Genomic DNA, 22,226 nt, shown 5'->3' with positions numbered 1-22,226 from the left:
GGAAACTAATTATGAACCATGTTCAAAGCCAGCGCATGTCCACTCCGGGTACAGGGCTTCCCAGCCTGGGGCAGGGGGTGCTGGAGCCACAGGAGAAGCCTGTCATGTCTCAGAGGAGGGCCCTTCACTCAGTGATGCAGTAGGAAGCCTGGTTTTCACACTGGGGCCAACCAGTGTCATGTGGAGTAGAATTTAGAATGGCGCTGATGCCTTAAGCAGAGGCACGAGGCACCAAAGAAAGCATGTGCTTGGGGCTCCCACCCACAGTCCTGCAGGAACACTCAGGGTCCTCGGCCACCCAAGCACACACCGCCCCCAAAACCCATGAGTCTGGATCCCTATGGTACATCTCTGAGAGGAGCAGGTGAGGCAAGGACCAAGCAGGGCTGTGTGCAGAGATGCTGCAGAGGTTAACTGGAGGGGCTCTGGAAGACACAGCCTCTGGCTTCAAGTTCTGCCACCTCTCAGCAGAATGGGAGGCAAATTAACTTCAGTTTCATTATCTTAAAAAAAAAAAGGCAGGCAGAGTAATTAGTATCTACCTCGTAGGTATTATGAGGCTTAAATGCATTATTTAATGCAGAATATTTAGAATCAAGACAAGCACATGGTAAGCACCAATGATCAGAACGATCACCAATCCACACAAGCACATTTTGCGATAGTCTTGTTATTCCCTAGAACACACAGAGAAACCGAGACCGAGAGAGGTGAAGTCACGCATCCAAGCGCACAGAGTTAGTGAGTGGCAGAGCTGGGAGCTGAACCCAGGAGATCCGGATCCAGAGACATATTCTTAATCAGGAGGCGTTGCTGCCTTCCCTGGTAGTATCTCCCTCACCGGGCACTTACGATGCTTAAATGAAGTGCCATATGTGAACACAAGTGCTTCGCAAACCACAAGGGACTCTCTAACCCCGAGGTGCTGTTTTCTGTCTGCCCTCTTGCTACCTGCGGCGTGGCTTCCAGGCACCGATAATTACATCTCTGACACCAGGAGCTACGAGAACCGTTAGCAGTGATTATATCTGTGATGACAACAGTAGGCATCAGTTAATGGGCGACTGGTGATTTTAATGGCTGTTGTGTGAAGAGGAACAATGATCTTCAACCATTTATGCATCCACCCTCCCATCCATCCATCCATCCATCCAATCATCCATTCATTGACTGTGCTGTGGGCACCTACTTTGTGCCAGGCAGTGGATAATCCAGACATGGGTCCTGCCCTCCAGGAGCTGACAAGGGGCAAGAGAGACAATCAAAAGACCTGTTATAACATGATGGGTTTGCCACAACAGGAAGTCATCCCCAGATGCTGTGGATATCTACAGCAGGAAGATGTGATCGGGCCCAGGGTATCAGGGAAGATTTTTCTCTTAATATGAGTAGGGAATATTCTTCCCCTGCAGGAAAATGGGCTGTGTGACTTTGGAGAAGTCACTAACCTCTCTGGGGCTCATCTGCCTAGTGAGGTTGGCCCATCTGCCGTACTAGCTGCTGTAAGAACCCACCAAGACCCAGTGTGTGGGTCTCTCTGCAGCTCCTGGCCCCTGGAGCAGACACTCTGCAGTAAACTGGCTTCTGTGCCTCCTCCCACCTCCCTCCTACCTACCCCTCCTGTTGCTGGCAAGGGCACCTCCCTCAAGGTTGCAACGAGGTTCATTTGCAGCCAGCTCTCAACAGCACACTGACAGTGCCCCCTCTGCTAAGTAATGGGCACACAGGCTGCTATGGACTGAGTGTGTCCCCCTGCCCCAAGTTCATGTGCTGAAGGTCCTAATCCCCAGTGTGATGGTGTTTGGAGGGGGCGCATTTGGGAGGTAATTAGGTCATGAGGGTGGAGCCCTCATGAATGGGACTAGTCTTCTTATAAAAAGAGATTTGGGAGAGACAATCTTTCTTGACTGTGTGAGGACAGTGAGGAGACGGCCATCTGTAAGTCAGGAAGTGGGTTCTCACCAGGAACTGAATCTGCCGGTAACTTGATCTTGGACTTTCAGCACTATGAGAAAAACAATTTCTGTTGTCTAAGCTGCTTAGCCTATGGTATTTTGTTCTATAGCAACCCAAACTAAGGCATGGGCCTGGGCAGGGCAGAGAGCCAGTCCTAAGCCCAGAGAGGTTACGAAACACACTAGGGGTCACACAGCCAACTGAGGCCACAGCCCCTTGAAAAGCTCCTCCCTGTTTTCCAAGCTCCTGCTGGGTGACCAAGCCTGTTTCCTGCCTGGGCCTGTTTCCCATGTGGAAAGTGAAGAGACTGGAGCAGTGTTCTCTGGGGTCCCTTCTGGCTCTGATACAACAGCCCCTTTGGACTCCAGGAGAGTGTTCTGACAATACTGGGTTTGTGCCTTTCAGTTCCATCTTATTAGCATTTAAATGACTCTGTACTGTTATACTTCAATGACTCGAGTAGGTTAGGGGCACCTTAATAAAAAGTCTTTGCCAGGAGAGACTGGCAGAGGAAGGAGCAATGTTTTTTTTTGGGGGGGGGGGTTAATTTAACAAAAAAGAAATCCATCTTTCAAAGGAAGGATTTTATTTTTTTTAAAAAACACCCCCAAACCTAAACCAACAGCTTTTCAAACCCTAACTGAAGGATGGTAGCTGGGACACTGCAAATGAATTAGGCGCTAAAAATAACTTTTGGATGCCGAATCCTTCTGTTTTCAGATGTGCTGAATTTAAATGCCACCTTAATATGTAGTTATAAAGTCACTCTTTAGTTTGAATCTTCCCCGGCACCAATGAGTGAGCCATGTGGGGACACAGACCCCATCTGGAGATCCCCGATGACGAGGCCTGACGCTGACAGGTGGGGGTTCTGAGATTTGGGGTGAGGTGGGGGCAAGGCTCCTCACCCCTCCCTGTGCATCCGTCTCATCTTCCTGGAACAGAGCCAGCCCCACAGCCTCCCTCTTAGGGCCGGGTGAGGACTCAGCTGAGATGGAACTTGGCCCGGTGAGAGGGAGACTCATTAAACAGTGACTGTTCTCAGGACGCCAACTTAACTCACTCCCCTCCTCTACCTGCTCAACCAGACTGTCCCCACGCTGCTGTTCTTAACACAGGTCTCAGGCTGACGGGGCCTGCAAGGCCCCCAGCACAGCTTGGAAGGCTGGGGAGGGTCCCTGGTTGTAGGCACAGCTCGAAGGGCTAGTCTCCCTTCTGCTCTGGTCTTGACTGATGCCCCCAGGCAGGACATTTTCTTTCCTCTCCTGGATGCAAATTCTGGCCTTTCTGTAGCCCCTCCCCACACCCCGCTCCAGCCAAGGAGACCCTCCTGCTGGGTGCTGACCAGGGTGAGACAGGGGAACTCAGCTGGCAGCTGCGGAGAGAGGGACAGCCTCACTGGACAGTCAGGGGAGGGGCTGTAGTTACTGGCTTAGCCACCCCTCTCTGAGAGACGGAATGTCCTTTACGTTTGTGTGCGTGTGCGCATCAAAGCTCACAATGATGATTTTGGCTCTGAATTCTCACAGTCAAGGAGACAGCACAGGGAAAGAGGAAGGGAACTGAAAATGAATGCCTCAGAAGCGAGTTTAGTGCTATTTTTAGAAAACTTCTATCCTGTTAACCAGAAAAGGAAAATCTAAAAAAAAAAAAAGAAAAAAAACCCCACAGGAACAGCCACGCATCGGCCTCAAAGGCACAGATGGCAGAAGCAGGGACAGGGGGTGGGTTGTTAGGGACTTGGGGTTTCTCACGTAGCTTCCCAGCCTCCTGCCTGAATTGAGGGAGGGTGGATCCCCTGACCACCAGGGTCAACTCTCTCCACTGCCCCTTGTTCTCCTCAGGAGTTCCCAGTGTCAGATGGTAGGGGAAACCCTGCATTTCTGGTCCTGTAGGTGCCTCACATACCCACTCATGCATCCATCTACCTATTCAATAAAAAGCTGCATCTCAGGCCCTGCCTCAGGCACTGGGATTCTGGAGAGAGCAAGGGAGGTGCACAGACCACCTTTCTAGCTGAGGGTCGGCTTACTCTGCCAGAGAGAGCCCTCCCCCAAACCCCACGGTCAGGGTCTGCTGACCACGTTGAATGACTCCTGCACCACTCTTGCTTTGGGTTTGGGGGCAATGTAATCCAAATGGCTTCCCTGATAGTTCAGTTGGTTAAGAATCTGCCTACAATGCAGGAGACCCCAGTTTGATTCCTGGGTTGGGAAGATCTGCTGGAGAAGGGACAGGCTACCCACTCCAGTATTCTTGAGCTTCCCTTGTAGCTCAGCTGGTAAAGAATCCGCCTGCAATGTGGGAGACCTGGGTTCGATCCCTGGGTTGGGAAGATCCCTGGAGAAGGGAAAGGCTGCCCACTCCAGTATTCTGGCCTGGAGAATTCCATGGATTGTATAGTCCATGGGGGTCACGAAGAGTCGGACGTGACTGAGCGGCTTTCATTTTCAATCCAAATGGCACTTGCTTGGGAACTGCATCTGCGGAGTTCCAACCTCAGCTTTGCCTCCACTGTTAACATGGATTGCTCAGCGCTCGCTTGCATGGGCTGTTCAGTATCGCTGTTCCCACCTTACAGGAGAGAAAGCTGGGCCCAGAGGGTTACCTGGGCTCAGAGCTTTGCCTCCACTGTTAACACGGATTGCTCAGCGCACGCTTGCATGGGCTGTTCAGTATCGCTGTTCCCACCTTACAGGAGAGAAAGCTGGGCTCAGAGGCTTACAGGCAGCCAGTGCCTTACAGAGGGGTGCCTGCTTGAGTCCAGAGCCTCTGTGTCCCATTGCCTTCCACCAACTCACAGAATAGCCTCAGACCACTGCCTTCTTCCCTGAGCCTCAGTTTCCTTCCCTATAAAGTGAGGGGGCGTTGGACAGATACTCAGTCTCAGAGAGCCGCTTTAGCACCCTCCTCAAGGATTCTCCCATCACCTGATGCTTGCTGCTCAGGACAGATGCACTTCCTGAGCCTCCTCGCTGCCCTGCTGTGCCCAGCAGGAACATCATCCTAGCTGCAAGCCGAGTCCTGCTTGGCTGGAGGCTGGAGGAAGGAGAAACGTCCTAGAACCTAGGAATCACAAGCTGACAAGAATTCACCTGGTGCCTTTGACACCCACTGGCCTCTGCATGGAAGTGCCTGCCTTCCAAGATTTGTACCCTTTATGTGCTCCCTGTTAGACACCTCCCCTTAAAAAAAAAAAAAAAAAACTTGGAGGGTTTTCTGATGAAAGAAAAACAGTAGGTTTGTTTTTTTTTTAAAGGAAGGTTTTCTGATGAAGGACAAACAGTAAAATCATCAGCAGATAGAGGCAAGAAAGCTTAGCTGAGGCAGAAAAGTGTCGGGAGAGACTTCATCTTACCTCCAAGAGAGGGTTCATGCAGCTCGAGGGCTCCGCCTAAGACGGACCAGCTGCTCTGTTCAGCGTCCTCTGCGTGTAGGTGTGCATACTAAGTCACCCAGTCATGTCCAACTCGTTATGACCCCATGGACCGTGGCCTGTCAGGCTCCTCTGTCCACAGGATTCTCCAGGCAAGAATACTGGAGTGGGCTGCTGTGCCCTCCTCCAGGGGAGCTTTCTGACCCAGGGATCGAACCTGAGTTTCTCATGTCTCCTGCACTGTCAGGCAGGTTCATTACCTCTAGAGCCACCTGCAAAGCCCACAGTGTCCTCTGGTTTCAGTCAAATGTCTTGGCCACTTCCCCAGTCTCATCTCTCACCCTGCCCAGCTCTCCCTACAGATGCACTGGCTGTCCCCTGCCTCCAGATCCTAACTAGCTAGGGTGACACCATCCCCTTCGGGCTTCATCTGCCTACTTCTCTCCTACCCCCAGCTTTGTCCTCACAGATTACAAGCGGAGGGCTGAAAGGACAAGAACAAACAAACCAACAATAAGGGGAACACTTGGATCACATGTGTCCAGTACCATTCTATGCACTCCACCTCTGTTATCTTATTTAATCCTTCATAACAGCCCTACGACACAGGAACCTCCACACTCTTATTTTACAGAGGAGAAAACAGGAAGCCCGCAGGGACTGCATGAGGTCTTTGGTTTGGGGGCAGGAGGCAGTCAGCTCTCAAACACACGCACACAGAAACTCTTCGGGGCCCAGTTACATCCTTCTTTCCACCAGACCAGGCTCCGCCCGTTTTTCTGGTCTCTATAATGATACACGGGGTTCTGCCATGCTGGTGCTGTGATCACCAACAACAGGTCACTGGCTCCTTGGGGCTCAGGGAGCCGTCTCCAGGGATGAAGTGCTGACGGATGGATGGAGGTGGGTGCTAGGGAGGGATTGGGTAGCTAAGGTCAGGGAACCTGATAACCATAGGGCCCCCTCTCTCCCCTTGCCGGCTGACCAGCAGAGGATGGGCGTGGGTGCTGTCCATGTGGTTGTGGTGCTGACTGACAGCCCCCCTGGGGAGGACAAAGAAATGGGCACTGGGGAACTGTCTCCACTGGGAGCTGTCCCCAAGGCCACAGTACTGATTTGGGATCTGGGGTGGGTATAGGGACCGCGTGTCGAGGAGCTGTCCGTGTTCTGTGGTGCTGACATAGGGCAAAGGGTTATAAGTGCCCCTAGAGCTATCCAGGATAGCAGTGCTGACTGACGGAGCACAGGCCTGGGAAGTCTGAGGAGCTGGGTGTGGGTGGGGTAGGGAGGGCACGGGGCATTTTTCATGAGTTCTGTGATCAAGCATGGGTAGCTTACCCCAGGTATTTGGTGCTGTCGCTCAAAGCCAGGTTGTCAGGCAATGGGGTGTCCCTGTGAGCAGGCTTGAGCCAAGAAAATGAGACTAAACCAAAGGTCGTTTGGGGCCAATTGCACGACTATAGAGAAGACTCACTTTGACCCATCAGTGCCATCTGTCACCAGTGCCAGAAACCCCACCATCACAGATCCATTCTTTTGTGCTGTGCTTTGTCCTTTCCCTCTGGTTTCTGCTGGGACTGTATTTAAGTGGCTGCATCTCAGTGTGTCTGAGTTTATAAAATTCATTCCTCCATGGAATGGGGAAGGAAAACTCACCCACAGAAGTGCCAAAGAATGAGTTTAAGTTGGGAGACTGCTTTTGAATCGCTAAGTTCTTTGGGGTCCAAATCAGAGAAGCAGGAAGCTAAGGCTTGAGGAAAAGTCATTCTATGTGGCCTGAGCACACAGAGGCCAAGAGATAGAACTATACATAAAAGAGGAAAAGGCAGAAAAGCAGGATTCCCAGATTCAGAGAAGGAGGGGAGTCAGACTGACGTGGGCACTGGCAGGAGGCAGTATTTGTATTTATATTTGTTGGAGGATGTTTTTCAGATTTTATTTCTCACTACTGAAGTGAGTCTTCTGGGCTCAAGGAGAACTATCCCTGGTTGGTGGCTGTGCACTCACTGCCTTTCATGCTCCACCCCAGGTCACCTCCCTCAGTGACTCCTTGGTGGATAGCTAGTGATCTCTGTTTGGACGCTAACTTGGCCTCAGACCTAAAGGCAATGTATCAGAAGGCCTGAAAGCCAGAGGAGGAGCCGAGGGCAGGAGCAGCCTCCAAGGCTAATGTTTCCTTTCCTTCCTTTCTTGATGAACGCTTCTCTGAGTGGAGCTCAGGACCCCAGAGCAGGGCTGCTCAAAGCGTGGTTCCCCAGGCATCACCCGGGGATTGGCTGAAACATAGATTTCCAGGCTCAGGCCTGCAGAAATGAGTCAACCTCTGGTACTGGGGCTGGGAATTTTTAAACAGGCAGAACCACTGCCCTAGAGTTCGTGGGGATTCCATTGCAGTCCTTCTTTTGGGAATTCTTCCTCTTGTAGCCAACATTCCACTGGGTCTGGGTTCTAGACTCCTGTCTTGCTCTTGTAACCCAGTCTATGGCTCAAAATCACCTCCAGTTCCCACTTTCTCAAATGCCACTTCCTGCTGGGTTAGGCGGTAGGATCTTCTGGGAATGACTCCCACCAGCCGCTCCAGGGTCCTTCTGTCCCTACACTCTTGCCCACACCTGATGACCCCATCCCTTCTTCCCACTCTCCAATAGCCTCTCTGAACAATTCTGCCCAGGGGTCCATACCACTTCTCTGTTCTGCGCGAACTCTGGGCTTTCCCCACAGTCCTGCCCTTGACCCTCTTAATGCCTCACCTCTCCCTGGCAAAGCCACCCATCTGACGTCAACTTGCATCCTAACGTGAGTGGTTCCCAAACTGACATTTCCACCCTGCCCTCTCTCCTAAGCTCTAGAACCAAATTCCCCATGACTACCAAATGTCACCTCTGAAGGTTGTCCAGGCTCTCAGACTCTCCCAAATGTCCCTATCCTTCTGTGACCTCTGTGTCAATAAAAAGCATCCCCCAGGGTTGGACCATTCAGTTCATTCCATTCAGTCGCTCAGTCGTGTCCAACTATTTGTGACCCCGTGGACTGCAGCACGCCAGGCTTCCCTGTCCATCACCAACTCCTGAAGCTGGCTTAAACTCATGTCCATCGAGTCAGGAGTTGGACTGTTAGGATTGCTCTTGACTCTGTTCCCTCTTTGTACTCAATCAGGTGCCTGAGCCAATGGGCAGTGGGGTAAGAGCTCAAGCTTCATCATCTTCCTCCCTGGCCCGGCCTCCTGACCTTGCTCAGGTTCCTCATTCACAGCCTCTCGACTGGCTCCTCATCCCCTTCACGGTCCCCAGTGTGATGCTGAGAGGGACTCCTACTTACTGAGTGGCTCTGAAAACATATGATTCCACAATAAGCCCATGAGGGAGGCATTCTTATGCCTAGATTACAGACGAGGAAACTGACTCATAGAAGTGAAATAACATCATGTCCAGGTCACATAGTTAATGAGCGGCTGAGCCAGGAGTAGAGCTGGGACCTGTCTGACTCTAAAACTTTTCAGATTTGAGCATGCCATGCTTTAGCATTAAAAACATCACTGGCTCCTTGGTGCCTGTTTAAAACAAAAAAAACAAACAAATGTGTTCATGACCACTGCATCCAAGATCCTGCTTCACTGGCTCAGAGCCAACTTTTGGGCTCTGGTGCGAGTGAACTCCTTGTGTTTCCTAAACAACAAACACAGGCTCCTCCTCCTCATCCCCCACCCTCCGTATACACTGTTTCTTCTCTCCAGGATTGTCTACACCCACTTTGCCACTATTCAAAACCTTCCTTGCCAGGGACTTCTCTGGCAGTCTGGTGGTTAAGACTCTGCCTTCCAAGGCAGGGGGTGTGGGTTCCATCCCTGGTCAGGGAGTTAAGATCCCACGTGTCTTGTAGCCAAAACACCCCAAACATAAAACAGAAGCAATAGTGTAACAAATTCAATAAAGACTTAAAAAATGGTCCACATTAGAAACTAATTTTTTTAAAAAGGACAACAATAACAAAAACATCCCTTCCTCTCCAAGGTCCAGCCTTAACACTAAATTCTAACTTCGCTGTAATGTATCACAGTTGTGGTTCAGTTGCTAAGTCGTGTCCGACTCTCTGCAACCCCACTGACTGTAGCCCACCAGGCCCCTTTGTCCATGGGAATTCCCAGGCAAGAATACAGAGTGGGTTGCCATTTCCTTCTCCAGGAGATCTTCCCAACCCAGAGATTAAACCTACATTTTCTGAGTCTCCTGCATTGTCAGGCATTCTCTAATTCCTCTGTTAAACATTTGAACCCCCTTCCCTCTTCCAGGCCGTCACATGTGGCTCATTCCTTGACTTTGCACCCTCCACCCTCAGTCTTGGGGTGGGTTCTGCTGGCTTGCCTCCTCCACTAGATTAAACTCCCTGAGAACAGAGCTTCCCCAGTGCCCAGCACAAGACTGGTTTCCACCAGTGCTGGTTCTGTGGCTGACGAAACAACCTGCCTGGAAAGAACAGATCTGGGGTGTAGTCCGCATTTGGAGAGTGGAAACTGGTCGGCCCAGTGGCCGCATGAGCGGATGCTGAATGCAGCCGGGGGAAAGGGGCAAGCGTTACAGCCAGCAAGCTGGCAAATTGGCACCTAAGACTTGGGAAGCAGATGCTCCAGTATCCCATTTCACAGACGGGCAAATGGAGGCTTTGCCAGGTTAAGGAAGTTGTCTAGGGTCACATCACCGCTGAATTTGAGCCCAAGCAGTCTGCCATCAGAAGCCTTGCCTAAGTCCCTTCTGAGATGACTCCAAAGCTGGGCAGGTGGTGGCAAAAGCAGTGGGACACGCTGGGCATCTTGGGCCCAGCAGTGAGATGCCTCCGCCCGTGTGGAGCACACCGCCAGGTCCGAGTCTTCTGCCACGCCCAGTGTGACATCCCACCAGGGATCCTCGCAGCCTGGCCCTCACGCTGTCCTCCACCCCCACGCGTCTCTGTTCTCTACCCAAAGCTGGAGGGCAGGGGTAAGGTCAGGGCAGGGCACTCAGAATCTGTCAGGAGGTAGATCCAGGCTCAGGCCCAGGGACCTGGTGGGGTGCTGGGAGCACAGGACACCCCCACACCTAGCCTGTCCTCCACGCTGACTGCCCTGGCCCCAGAGCCCTGGCCCCGGAGGCTCCAGACCCCAGACCCCAGAATCCCGCACCTCGTGCGCCTGCGGCCTCTCTTTGGCTCCCGCACAGGGCAGGCCGGCTCTGCAGCCCTTCCCCTGACACGGCATGGCTGTCCCGGCCACTGCGGAGACAAACAGAATCTGCCCGGCACCTTGAACAGATGGTGCCGCTTCTAAAAATAATGCTCCCCTGCGCAGCCGGTCCCGGCGACAGAAGGGGGTGCGGGTGGGGGTGGGGGCCGCGAGCTGCGCTCACCAGCCATCTGCACAGAGACAGATGCGAATGCAGCCTCCCCAGGGACACGGGCCCAGGGGACCCCAGCCTCACGGAAGCTGTTGCAGAGCCTCGGGCCTGCTGCCGAGGTGCGGCCCTGGAGTGAACGTAAGGAGGCGAGGCGGGGGTGTGCCACCTGGCATTCCCACTTGGAACACCGGCTCTTCTTCTCCTGTCACCTTCGACCCCATGTCTCGGTCCCTATGCCCACAATCCTTAGTGCCATCTTCTCTAGGGAATTTCCTTCCACTCCCAGGAAGCTTCTCCTTCCATCCATAGAGTCTTTAACCACTTTTCATTGACTAACAACCTAGCTGGGTCAGAACTCCTTTGTTTGAGGCTGAGCACCAAAGAATTGATTCTTTCAAACTATGGTGCTGGAAAAGACTATTGAGAGTCCTTTGGACTGCAAGGGGAAACAACCGGTCAATGCTAAGGAACTCAGCCCTGAATATTTGTTGGAAGGACTGATGGTGAAGCTGAAGCTACAATATTGTGGCCATGTGATCCAAAGAGCTGAGTCACTGGCAAACACCTTGATGCTCCGAAAGACTTGAGGGCAGGAGGAGAAGGGGGCGACAGAGGATGAGATGGCTGGATAGCATCACCGACTCGATGGACATTGAGTTTGAGCAAACTCTGGGAGACAGTGAAGGACAGGGAAGCCTGGTGTGGTGCAGTCCAGGGGGTCTCAAAGAGTCGGACATGACTGAGCAACTGAACAGCAACTACTCTCTTCCCAGCCCCTTGTCACTAAACAAGAGAGTAAGAGAGATCTGGGTGAGAACCCTCAATCTGCCAGCCCTGAGTGATCATCGGTAAATCAGGGCAGCTCTCTGGCCTCAGTTGCCACATCTGTAAAATGGACACAATAGTCGTCCCTACCTTGCAGGGTGGCTAAGGAGATAGCATGTGTTGATACAGGGTACAGGGTTCAGGCCAGGGCCTGGCCAGTGAGAGACACACAATCAACAGGAATGATAGCGATTTCTAGATGAGGAAACAGAGACGCTGAATGGAAGACACTGGCCCAAGGCCACAGAGCAGGTGTTGGCAGAGCCAGGTTCAGGCCCAAGGAATCTGCCAGAGTTTTTACCCCCTGAAACAGCCCTCTCTAATGTTCCAGGGATGTGTCTCACCTTCACGCTTGTGCAGGATTCGCCCTGACTGCTAGTCCATCTCCAGTCCCAGGAGCTGGCCAGGAGGCCTAAGGGACTCCTCGCAAATACCTCCTCCCCATATCTTGCAAAGAACCGGCCCTGAACCCAGCCTGACCCTTCCAGCTTCTCAAGGCAGTTCAAGTCCTGACAGAAAGTTTAACAGCTCAAAATCCAAAGTGCTCCCAAGGCCCCAGGAGACCCCAATCCTTGGACCCTGGAAGAACCCACATGGGCAGCCTTCTCACGATGACCCCCCGCGGCTCTGCCCCTTTGATTCCCCAGCCTTTCAGGGGCTCTCCTCCTCCTCCCAAGTCTGGTGATGAGGCCACCTGGCAGTGGTGGGTGTGAGGAGCTCTGTCTACTTCCCTTTCCCTGGGCATGGCCCAGCGCTCCCATCACTGTGAATCTGCTTTCCGAAGGTCCTCCTCCAGCCATGGCTGCCCTTCCCCTCCCTGCTGGGGTTCCCCATGGTTCTGGAAGCCTCCCAGAAAAGGAGGGATGCAGGGACTCCTGGAGGTACTGATGTCTCCTAGATTCCAGGCCTCATGTCACATTGCCTCTAGGGCCTGCTCTCTGTGGGGTGTACTGCAGGGGAGTTTACGTGTGGGGTCTCAGATGTAGTCAGAACCCATGCTCAAATCGCGTACAACTCCAAGTCCCGGAAGCTTTCTCCAGGCCCCCTCGCTCACTCCCTGCCTCTCTAGACACTTTAGTCCCTGCCACCTACTGCTAATCAGGGCCTTCATTTCCCCAGACTCCTTGTTACAACCGACTGACCAACCCAGAGCTGCCGCCTCTCTCTCCCTCTCCAGGGTCAGGCCTGGCATGAAACGGGTGCCGGGTTTTTTGGGGGGCCTGCTACGTGTGCATCTTTAGAGGGGTTCACGGACCCCAGTGACATGAGGCCCGCTCAGAGCCGGCCCTTGTCCACCACATCCTGGACTCCAGGGGCACTCCAGGAAGCCCCTCCCCAGAAGCGGTGGTTGTCGTTTAGCGCTCAGTTCTGCCTGACTCTTTGTGACCCCGTGGACTGCAGCCCGCCAGGCTCCTCTGTCCATGGGATTTCCCAGACAAGAATACTGGAATGGGTTGCCGTTTCCTTCTCCAGGGGCTCTTCCTAACCCAGGGATCAAACCTGCAAAACCCATGTCTCCTGCCTTGCAGGCGGATTCCTTACCACTGAGCCACCTGGGAAGCCACTGTCTGTAAAACTTGAGGGAAAGCCGGAAGAGGCTCTGATTCCCCAAGCTTACTTGAATCCAGAGACCAGGAGGGCCCTCAGAGGTCAAAATCCCTGTGACACCCAAGCCCCTTCAGAGCACCTATGTAAAGTCCCGCTTACGCTTACATGCCTCCCTTGACAGGGGTTTCTCTCTCTCCTTCCACCTGGGGCTTCCCGCATGGCTCAGTAGGAAAGAACCCCACCTGCCAACCAGGAGACCCAGGTTCGATCCTTGGGTCAGGAAAAATTCCCTGCAGGAGGAAATGGCAACCCGTTCCAGTATTCTTGTCTGGGAAATCCCATGGACAGAGGAGCCGATGGGCTACAGTCCATGGGGGTTGCAAAGAGACTGATTTGATTTAGTGACTAAACGCCACCACCAACGCTGGTAATTCCTAAATTCTTTCGGTCGAGCTGAAATCTTGCTAACTTTTTTGTTTGTCTGTTTTACGGTTAATGGACTCACACACAGTAACCCTGCTCCCTCTTCTCCTTCGGACATTCATAACCATGGGCGCCTACGTGTGTGTGGCAGGGCAGAACGTGTGAATGGCTGTGCAATCCTGAATGTACAGACAGGTGTGTGTCCGTGTAGGTCAGGGTGGGGAAGCACACATGTAGGTCACACAATGGTGTGTATAAACTTGTTTGAACGTGTCTGAGAGCAGGCTGTGCTGGGACGTGCAGAAATGTATGTATTTTGGAAAAAATAAGACTTTAGGTATAGCGGGCTGTTAGGGAGTCATGAGTCACGGCAAAGAGTTTTATTACTACCTTGAGATTACCTTAGCCTCCCAGTTTGGGAGATGGGTGGGTGGCGAGAGGGGGCACCCGCAAAGGTTCCGGAACAGAACAGAAGGCCAGCCTGTAGCAGAGGCCTTGCCACTGCCTCCACGGCCAACTGCAAGGTGGCCCTGAACCTCTGAACCCCACAGCACGTCACCAGATGACCTCATCTCTCAGGGAGCTCTGCCGTTACCCTGAACAAAATGGCAGTGACGGCAAAATACCATTTATATAAGAGCGGCCACAAGACACTTTCCAGCTTGAAGTTCACAAGGAGCCCACTGAGTCTTTATATTTCATGAATAAAGGTGAGAAAGACACAGGCGCCTGTGGTGGGGGGCCCGGCAGAGAGTGATGTCTCTGGGGGGAACCTAAGGGCTCAGAATCCTGCACAGAACATACAATGCCAGGGCTGGTCACCCCCAGCCATGGTGGATGGGCCTTGGGAGGTCTGCCCTTAGCTGTAACTGTGCCACTGGTCTTACCTGTTTGAACCTGAGTTTCTGCATCTGTAAAATGAGGAGGTCAGACCAGACGGCTTCTAAGAGACCCTCGCATGCTGGCTTGTGCTAAGTCTTGGACACTGGATCAGGCCCAGGGAGGGGGCCCTCTGTGGTTCTGGAATCCCCTTCCCAGTGGGCATGTTTGCCTTCAGGTTGGCCAGAGTCATCTCTGGACACTGGGACAGCTATGGGGGTGAGGAAATTTTCTGCTTTAAAAAATTTTAAAAATCAACGCGATGCTGTCTTGTGAAAAATCTGTCCTGGTTTAGCACAAGCTCTTCCCTCCTACTTGCTTCTTCTCTGTCTGCTAGACTCCTATTCACCCTGCAGGGCCCCACTCAAGAGAGCCCCCTCCTCAGTGAACACTATGCTGAGCCCACTCTCTAGGCAGAATCAGTTGATTCCTCCACTGGGCTTGACTGTTCACACCAGGGGACCATGTCCACCCCTCTCCGGGTCCCCAGGGTATCTGACAGGGTCAGTGTCTAACAGAGGCTTGCTGACTACAGAAAGCCGCAGCTTGACCTCAGAAACAGAGAACCAGAGTGCCTGGGACCTGGGCTCATCCACTCCTTCCACAGGAGCTTGCTTTTGAACAGAGGCAGAGAGCATGCACTGAGAACCTACTGTGTGCCTGTCACTGGATGGTGCCTCCAGGAAGGATGGCTCCTGCAGCCCAACTAGAGGAAATGAGATCACCTCCCTGGTGGGGAGGTGGCCACAGTAATCATGGCGTCAGAGCAGCAGTAACAGCAACGGAAAGAATCATGTCTGACTCTCTGCGACCCCATGGCCTATAGCCCGTCCATGGGACTCTCCAGGCAAGAATACTGGTGTGGGTGGCCATTTCTTCCTCCAGGGGATCTTCCTGACCCAGGGATTGAACCTGGGTCTCCTGCACTGCAGGTGGGTTCTTGACCACCTGAGCCACCAGGGAAGTCTAATTTTATTACTAGTGAGTGCTGCTCCTTATATTTAATGTTTTCTGTGCTCAACCTTGCTCACACCCACAACAGCCTCCAAGGTCAGAATTCTGATTTCCGTTACTCTACAGAGGAGGACACTGAGGTTCAGATGGTGGGGTGTCTGGCTAAAGCCAGGGCCACCCTGTTCCTCCAGCTCGAGGAGGAGGATACAGTGCCTGGCCTCCAGGTGGGCTGCGGGCTGAGGGCTGGGAGGAGGCCCTTAGGCTTTGCCAACTTCAGCATCCATAAGGAAACCCCCAGTGGGATTCTGGTCCATTCCGTTGCTGACAGGTGCGAGGCAGGGTCTCTGGCTGACCCGGCAGGCTGAGTTTGAGGGGCTGGGAAGCAGATGGCAGTCCCTTCCTATGTTTGGAAGAAGTCAAGGGTGAAATCCTGGAGCAGCCAGCCTGACCGCGTCACCTGCTGTTAGAAACCGCCCCCGGGCCAGGGGGCTGGCGGCCACCCAATGTGGGTCTGCTGACGAATGGGAGGCCTGGGGAGGCACCAGCCCAGCCCTTTTCCATGGATAGCATCACTATCTTATAATTCAGGACTGTTGCTGGAAGTTCTTCAAGGTACAATCCCCTTGGTCTCGCCCGTGACCCTGGGGCAGAGGAAGCAGGGTGCCCATTTTAAAGATGAGGAGACTGAGGATCAAGAAGACAAGCAAGTTCTTACATAGGCCCCAGAGACACAGTGCTGGGGTGGTGGTGAGGCAGGGGAGGCCCCCGGGGTGTAAAGTGCAAGGCAGCGCTGGCTCTCAGGTTCCCATCGCTCTGCTAGTTGTCTGCCCTGCAGTTCCAGACCACCTGAATTAGCCATGCATCCCCCTGCCCTACCCCCACAGCAAGCACAGGGCAGAGAGACTGCAAACCCACTTTGGCAACTTTGTGGATGATGCAGCCAAACATAGCAGATTCTAAGAAGTACCCAGAATTATAGAAGAGGTTTAAAGCCGATGTCTCAGCAGTCAGTTCCCTGAGCAGCAGGGGATTTGGGAGCAAACAGTTCATTTCTCACTTCCACTCATTTAGCAAACTTTTGCTCTGGGTCCGCTACGTGCCTGGACCTGTGAGATGTGATGTAGATGGTGAGGAATAGGACACAGCCCTGTTCTCAGAAAAGCTGGTGGTGTCCTCTCCCTGTGTGGCATGGTGCCTGCTCGATTTCTTACAAATAATCCCGGTAAGTTAGCATTTATGCAGCATCTTCTATGTGCCAAGCTCTGTGCTAAGTATTTTATACACCTCATCTCACTGGTCTCCAAAATCACTGTGGATGGGTGACTGCATCCACGAAATTAAAAGACGCTTACTCCTTGGAAGCAAAGCTATGACAAACCTAGACAGTGTATCAAAAAGCAGAGATATCAGTTTGCTGACAAAGGTCCGTATAGTCAAAGCTATGGTTTTTCCAGGAGTCATGTACGGACGTAAGAGTTGGACCATAAAGAAAGCCGAGCACCAAAGAATTGATGCTTTCGAATTGTGGTGCTGGAGAAAACTCTTGAGAGTTCCTTGGACATCAAAGAGATGAAACCAGTCAAGACTAAAGGGAATTAGCCCTGAATATTTATTGGAAGGACTGACGCTGAAGCGGAAGTTCCAATACTTTGGCCCCCTGATGCGAAGAGCCTACTCATTGGAATAGACCTGATGCTGGGAAAGATTGAGGGCAGGAGGAGAAGGGGATGACAGAGGATAAGATAGTTGGATGGCATCATTGACTCAATGGACATGAGTTTGAGCAAACTCCGGAAGATAGTGAAGGACAGGGAGGTCTGGCATGGTGCCGTCCATGAGGTCGCAAAGTTGGACACAACTTAGCGACTGAACAGCAACATCTCATTGGATCCCCATCACAACTCTGAGGCAGGTATTCTCATTATCTCATTTTGCAGAAAAGAAAAATGAAGCAAAGAGAGTTTGTAAAGTAACTTGCCCAAGGTCACTCGGGCAGAACACAGTAGAGCTGGGAGGCAAGTTCAGTAAAAGGTTTGTTGGGTGAATGAACGAAGATACAGGGGAGGCCATTCGGGAGGCCTGGACAACAGACGGGCGATGTGATTGGTTAAACGTGACTGCGCAAAGTGCCCTCAGATCTCCAGGAAGCAGCATCAGGCCTCCTGAGGGCGGGGCTAGGAGCAGGTCAGGAAACCAACTGTGCTTTTGGGCAAACTTGGGCTGCAGGCTTCCAAGCAGAGGGTGACGGTGGCAGCCGCCGTATCAGTTAGCAGTGCAAGGAGGCTCCGATTTCTCCCTCTCTGAGTCTGACCACGCGCCCCGCCTATAAAAATATCCCAGGCCCATGGCCCCTTTCACCCCGAGCAAAGTGGGCTCTGAGACAGGCTGGCCCTGGGTAGGCATGAGAGCAATGGGAGGCCACTCCCAGACTGCCCTGGCCCAAGGTCCCAGCCCTGAGTCCTCCCACTTCCTGGCCACACGGCGACCACAGTGACGGGGCTCCAGTCCCTCAGGGCGGGGGCTGCAGCTGGACACCCTGACACCCAAGCCTCCCCGGCTCGCGCCTTGGTTGCCAGGCAACTAGGCAGCTTAGGTTTCGGGGTCTGAGGACAGGGCTCGGGTGCGGGCGTCAGTTAATAATAATAGATATGGCCCAGGCCAGTGGGGCCGCTTGAGATACACAAATCTCAGACACGGGCAGGGCCGGGGTAGTCCTGTGGCCATTCTGCAGATGGAGAGACTGAACCCTGGGAGGGAAAGGGAGTTGCCTGAAGTGAGCAGCGAGTTAGTGAAGAAGGCAGGATCATCTCGCTGAGAAGACTGGAAGACAAGTAACAGTTCAGAAAGTGACGACAAAGGCAGCTGCCGTGTGCAGGGCGCTGGCTGTGTGCCTGGCACCGTGCCAGTGGCTTCTCCCACCGCAGCCCAACTCAACCTCAACACAACAGTGAAGGGCAGATGCTTGTTTGCATGCCCATTTTGCAGATGGAGAAAACCAGGCTCAGAGAGACTGTGCAGCCTGCTGGAAACCATCAAGCTGGTGAATGACAGAGGCCAGAGTGGTTCTGAAGCCTGCAGGCTCTGCTCTCACTGGTGCTGAGGAGGATGAAGGAGAGGACGGGTGAGGACTGGCGGACCCGCCTCCTGCGGGGGGTCTCTGATCTCTTCAGCAGACCCCGGAGAGAGAGGCGCAATAGTCTTTCTGACCCAACTCTGAGGATGCTGAACTCAGAGGATTAAGTGATGGTCCCCAGGTGACCTAGGTAGTAGGTAGACATGCAGGATTTGAACCCACATCTCTCTGGCTTCAAGGCCCCGGCTGACCCACTTTGCCCAGTTCACTGGCAGCACCCTGCTGCCAGGCCTCCCAGCCGCAGCCATCTCTGCCCTACCCCTCCCTGGCAGCATGAGGTTTCTGGGGGACAGGACCCCATTTTCCAGCCCGCAAGAGAGCCAGCAAGCCCCAGCACTGAGCCGTGACCTTCGATTCCAGGCCAGCAGACCTCTTTCAGTGGCCCACACCCCCCACCTCCAGCAACCTGAGCCTGGGCTGGATGGAGACAGGTGGGTTGCCATGGCGACAGCACATCGGATACTGACCTGGGGACCCGCCGGCCGCGCACGGGAGGGGGAGGCCTGGCCTCAGAGGGATGGCTGGAGGGCGGAGGACGGGGGGCCCGGGGGCCCTGTGGTGGCCGGGGCTGCTCTGTGGGCCAGTCCGGGCACACGCTGCTATTTATAATTCTGCTGAATGGGCCCAATGACTTGACCCGCCGTCCAAGGGCCGGGAAGCCCACAGCTGCACAGAGGGGAGGAAACGGCTCAGGAACCTCCACCCCACTACCCCACCCCTGGCCCCCAGCTCTGCGCGCAGGGCTGAGGGAAGTGGGGGAGGCCGGGACCTCACCCCTACTGCCTCCGTTAGCCTTGACACCCACCCGTCTGGCCAGCCCTGCCCCATCTGTGTGCTGCACCAGGCTTGGCCAGCGTGGGAGACTGCGGCAGAGTGCTGGGCTCAAGAGCATGTGTGCAATTGTGCGTGTGTGTGCAACTGCATGTGTGTGTGTGTGTGTGTGTGTTCCAGGATGCCTCCCACTGGAGGGGGAGGAGGGGCTGGGGTGGAGGGGGAAGAAAGGGGAGAAAGAGAAGCTGTAAGGCAGAGAGGAACTTGAGAGGCTGGGGTGGGAGGGACCAGGGAGGAGGGGAGGTGGGGGAGGGGAGAGGAGCAGAGGTGGACTTCAGAGCAGATAAAGTGAGATGCAGCGAAGGAGAGAGAGTGAGAGAGAGAGAGGAAGGAGGGGGCCGGGAGGTGGCCAGGAGGAGGAAGGAAGAGAAGGAGAGAGAGAGAGGGAGGGAGGGACATGGACAGACGGACACGGAGCCAAAAGGACTGACGCAGAGACCCAGAAACTGGGACGACGGGCGACACAGCGCGGAAGGAGAGGGAGGACCGGGCCTGCGTCCTCTCCGCCCCGGTGGCTGAGCAGCCGTCCCAGAAGCCGAAACGCAAACATGACCGCTCTCACGGGGTGGCTTCGGGTCCTGTATCGAGGGGCGGGAGCCTGGGCCATGTGCCCGCACTGACCGCCCAGCCCCCTCGGCCTGGGGCCCCCGTCTCTGGCGTGGGCATCCCTCCCTCCAGCCCCCAGCCAGCTGGGGGCCCATGGCTGGGCAAGGGCTGCTCCAAGGTCGCCGGAGCCCAGCCAGGAGAGGGCTGGTAGCGGTTCCCGGGGCTTGCTGGGCTGTCCGCCCTCGGATCCGGGTTATTTTGGGAGCTGAGGAGTCAGAACCTACCCCCTCCTCCCTTGTTCACAGGCCAGTGGCTGCTGACTCAAAAATATTCTCTCAAGGAAACTGTCTCCCCCAAATCCAATGTCACTTCTGCCAGGAGGCCTTCCCTGACCTCCCAGATGAAATTCTCTGCTCGCACAGGCCCTGGCTGGTCCATCCGGTCCAGCGTTCATCCTGGGGACCCACGGTCGGGGTGCATCTGCCGGTCTCCCCCATCAGACTGTGATTTCCATGTCTACTGAGCAAGAAAACATGTACACGAACCCTCCCATGGAGCCTCTCGGCTGCTCGACATGGAGGCTTCAGGAAGGGGCCCTGGTTTATAGAGGAAGAAACCGAGGCACAGAGAGGCTGAGGGGTTTGCTGCGGTTTCGCGTCTGGAAGTTGCAGAAACAAGGTTTGAGCCCAGGCAGTCTGATTTCAGAACCCAGTCCCATGGCCACCTGGCACACAGCCTCCCCTGCTCCAGGGATCACTCCGCTCCCAGGGGTCGGCTCCAGATCCTTCCGTGGCTCCCCAGTGCCTCTCGGAGCAAATCTAAATGTCCCGCCGGGTGCCGGTTCCTTTCCTCTGTTTGTCCTTTACCCATCCTCTCAGGTCCTCTCTCCCCTGGGCTGCTGTTTATAGGCCCGCTTCTGCTCTGGCCTTTTCTGATTTACTAACTCAAGATTTATTTAATGAGCACCTACTGTGTGCCAGGCACATCATAACTTGCTTCTGTAGGAAAAGACAGGTTGTGAAAAGCACTATGAAGTGACGACCACATTACGACCAACTGCCGGGGGAACTTATTTTGCCAAGTAGACAGGCAAAGGGCTGGGGCCAGTGGGTGCCAGGCAGAGGGGACAGCGGAGACAAAGACCCTGAGGCAGCAAGTGGGGTGGGATGTGCTTTTAATAACCCAAAGCATGGCTGAGACTTGCGAGTGAGGCGAGTTCAGGAAAGGGCGGGGGCCAGACTGTGTGAAGCTTCATGGGAATGGTAACGAGGCTGGATTTTATTCCAGCTGCAGAGGGACACCTCTGAAGACTTTTTAGGTGGCAGGTTAGCACAAGCCTTTGCTTTTTATAAAACCCGTCATCCTTTGGAGGCGACAATGTCGCGGTGAGAACGGGAAGAAAGAGCAGCTACTGCGCCATCCAGGCGGGTGGGGACGGGGCACTGGCTGTAGGGGCGGCAGAGCTGCTGAGGACACGTGCGCAGGTGGCAGGTAGGAAGCAGGACCCAGAGGACGAGCCGGGCAGGCGGAGGCGGAGGAGCCTGGCCGATAAGGGCGCTGCCTGCAGCAGGAGACTGGGTGGCGGTGCCATTCACTGGGACGGGAAGCTGGGGAAGGAGTGAGTGTTGGCGAGGGGAGGGTGAGTGGGCACGATCAAGAATTCTTTTTGGACTTGTTAACTTCGAGATGCTTGTGAGATGTCCAAGTAGAGGTGCCAAGTGGCCAGTTGGATGATGAGCTGGGAGTGCAGAAGAGAGACGCGGGCTGAAGATAGAAATATGGGCACCAGCAGCTTAAAGATGGTATTTAAAGACATGGGGCTGGATGAGATCACCAAGGGAGGAGGACAGAGCCACGCAGCCTGCTGGCTGACCCATCGGGTGACCCCCTGCTCAAAGCCCTCCGTGGGTCCCTACTGCCCTCCGGGCAAGGTTCATCACCTGTAGCTTGACACACACGGGTCCTGCCGACTTCTCCGCTCTCATATGCTTCGGCGCCTCCCTCAGAGCCTTCCTCCTAATCACAAGAAGCACCTTGTGAAGCTTCGCACCTCCAGGCTTCAGTTTGGGCAGCTCCCCCGCCTAAGTCCTCCTTTGCGCAAAGGCTAATTCTAACCCTTGCTCTTCTAAAGCGTCCTCTAACCTCCGAGGCGGACTTCACTGCCACCCCAGCCATGCGCTTCTATAGTCTTCTGGGCACACTACATTATCACTGTCTCTCTGGGAGCCCCTTGGGCGAGGGGGCGGGGGCTGGTCCATCTTGCGTCTCTGGGGCTCAGCACGCCGAGGCTCACAGAGAGCCGCTCTGCGCTAAGCGCCCATCCCTGCATCACCCATGAGTCGCAGGAGTGCATCTGAGCTGCAGCAGTGGAGACAGGGGGTCGGGGGCA

This window comes from Budorcas taxicolor, chromosome 1, assembly GCF_023091745.1.
Source record: "Budorcas taxicolor isolate Tak-1 chromosome 1, Takin1.1, whole genome shotgun sequence".
NCBI lineage: Eukaryota > Metazoa > Chordata > Mammalia > Artiodactyla > Bovidae > Budorcas > Budorcas taxicolor.
The sequence above is the reverse complement of the archived record's forward strand: the minus strand, read 5'-3'. Positions refer to the sequence as shown.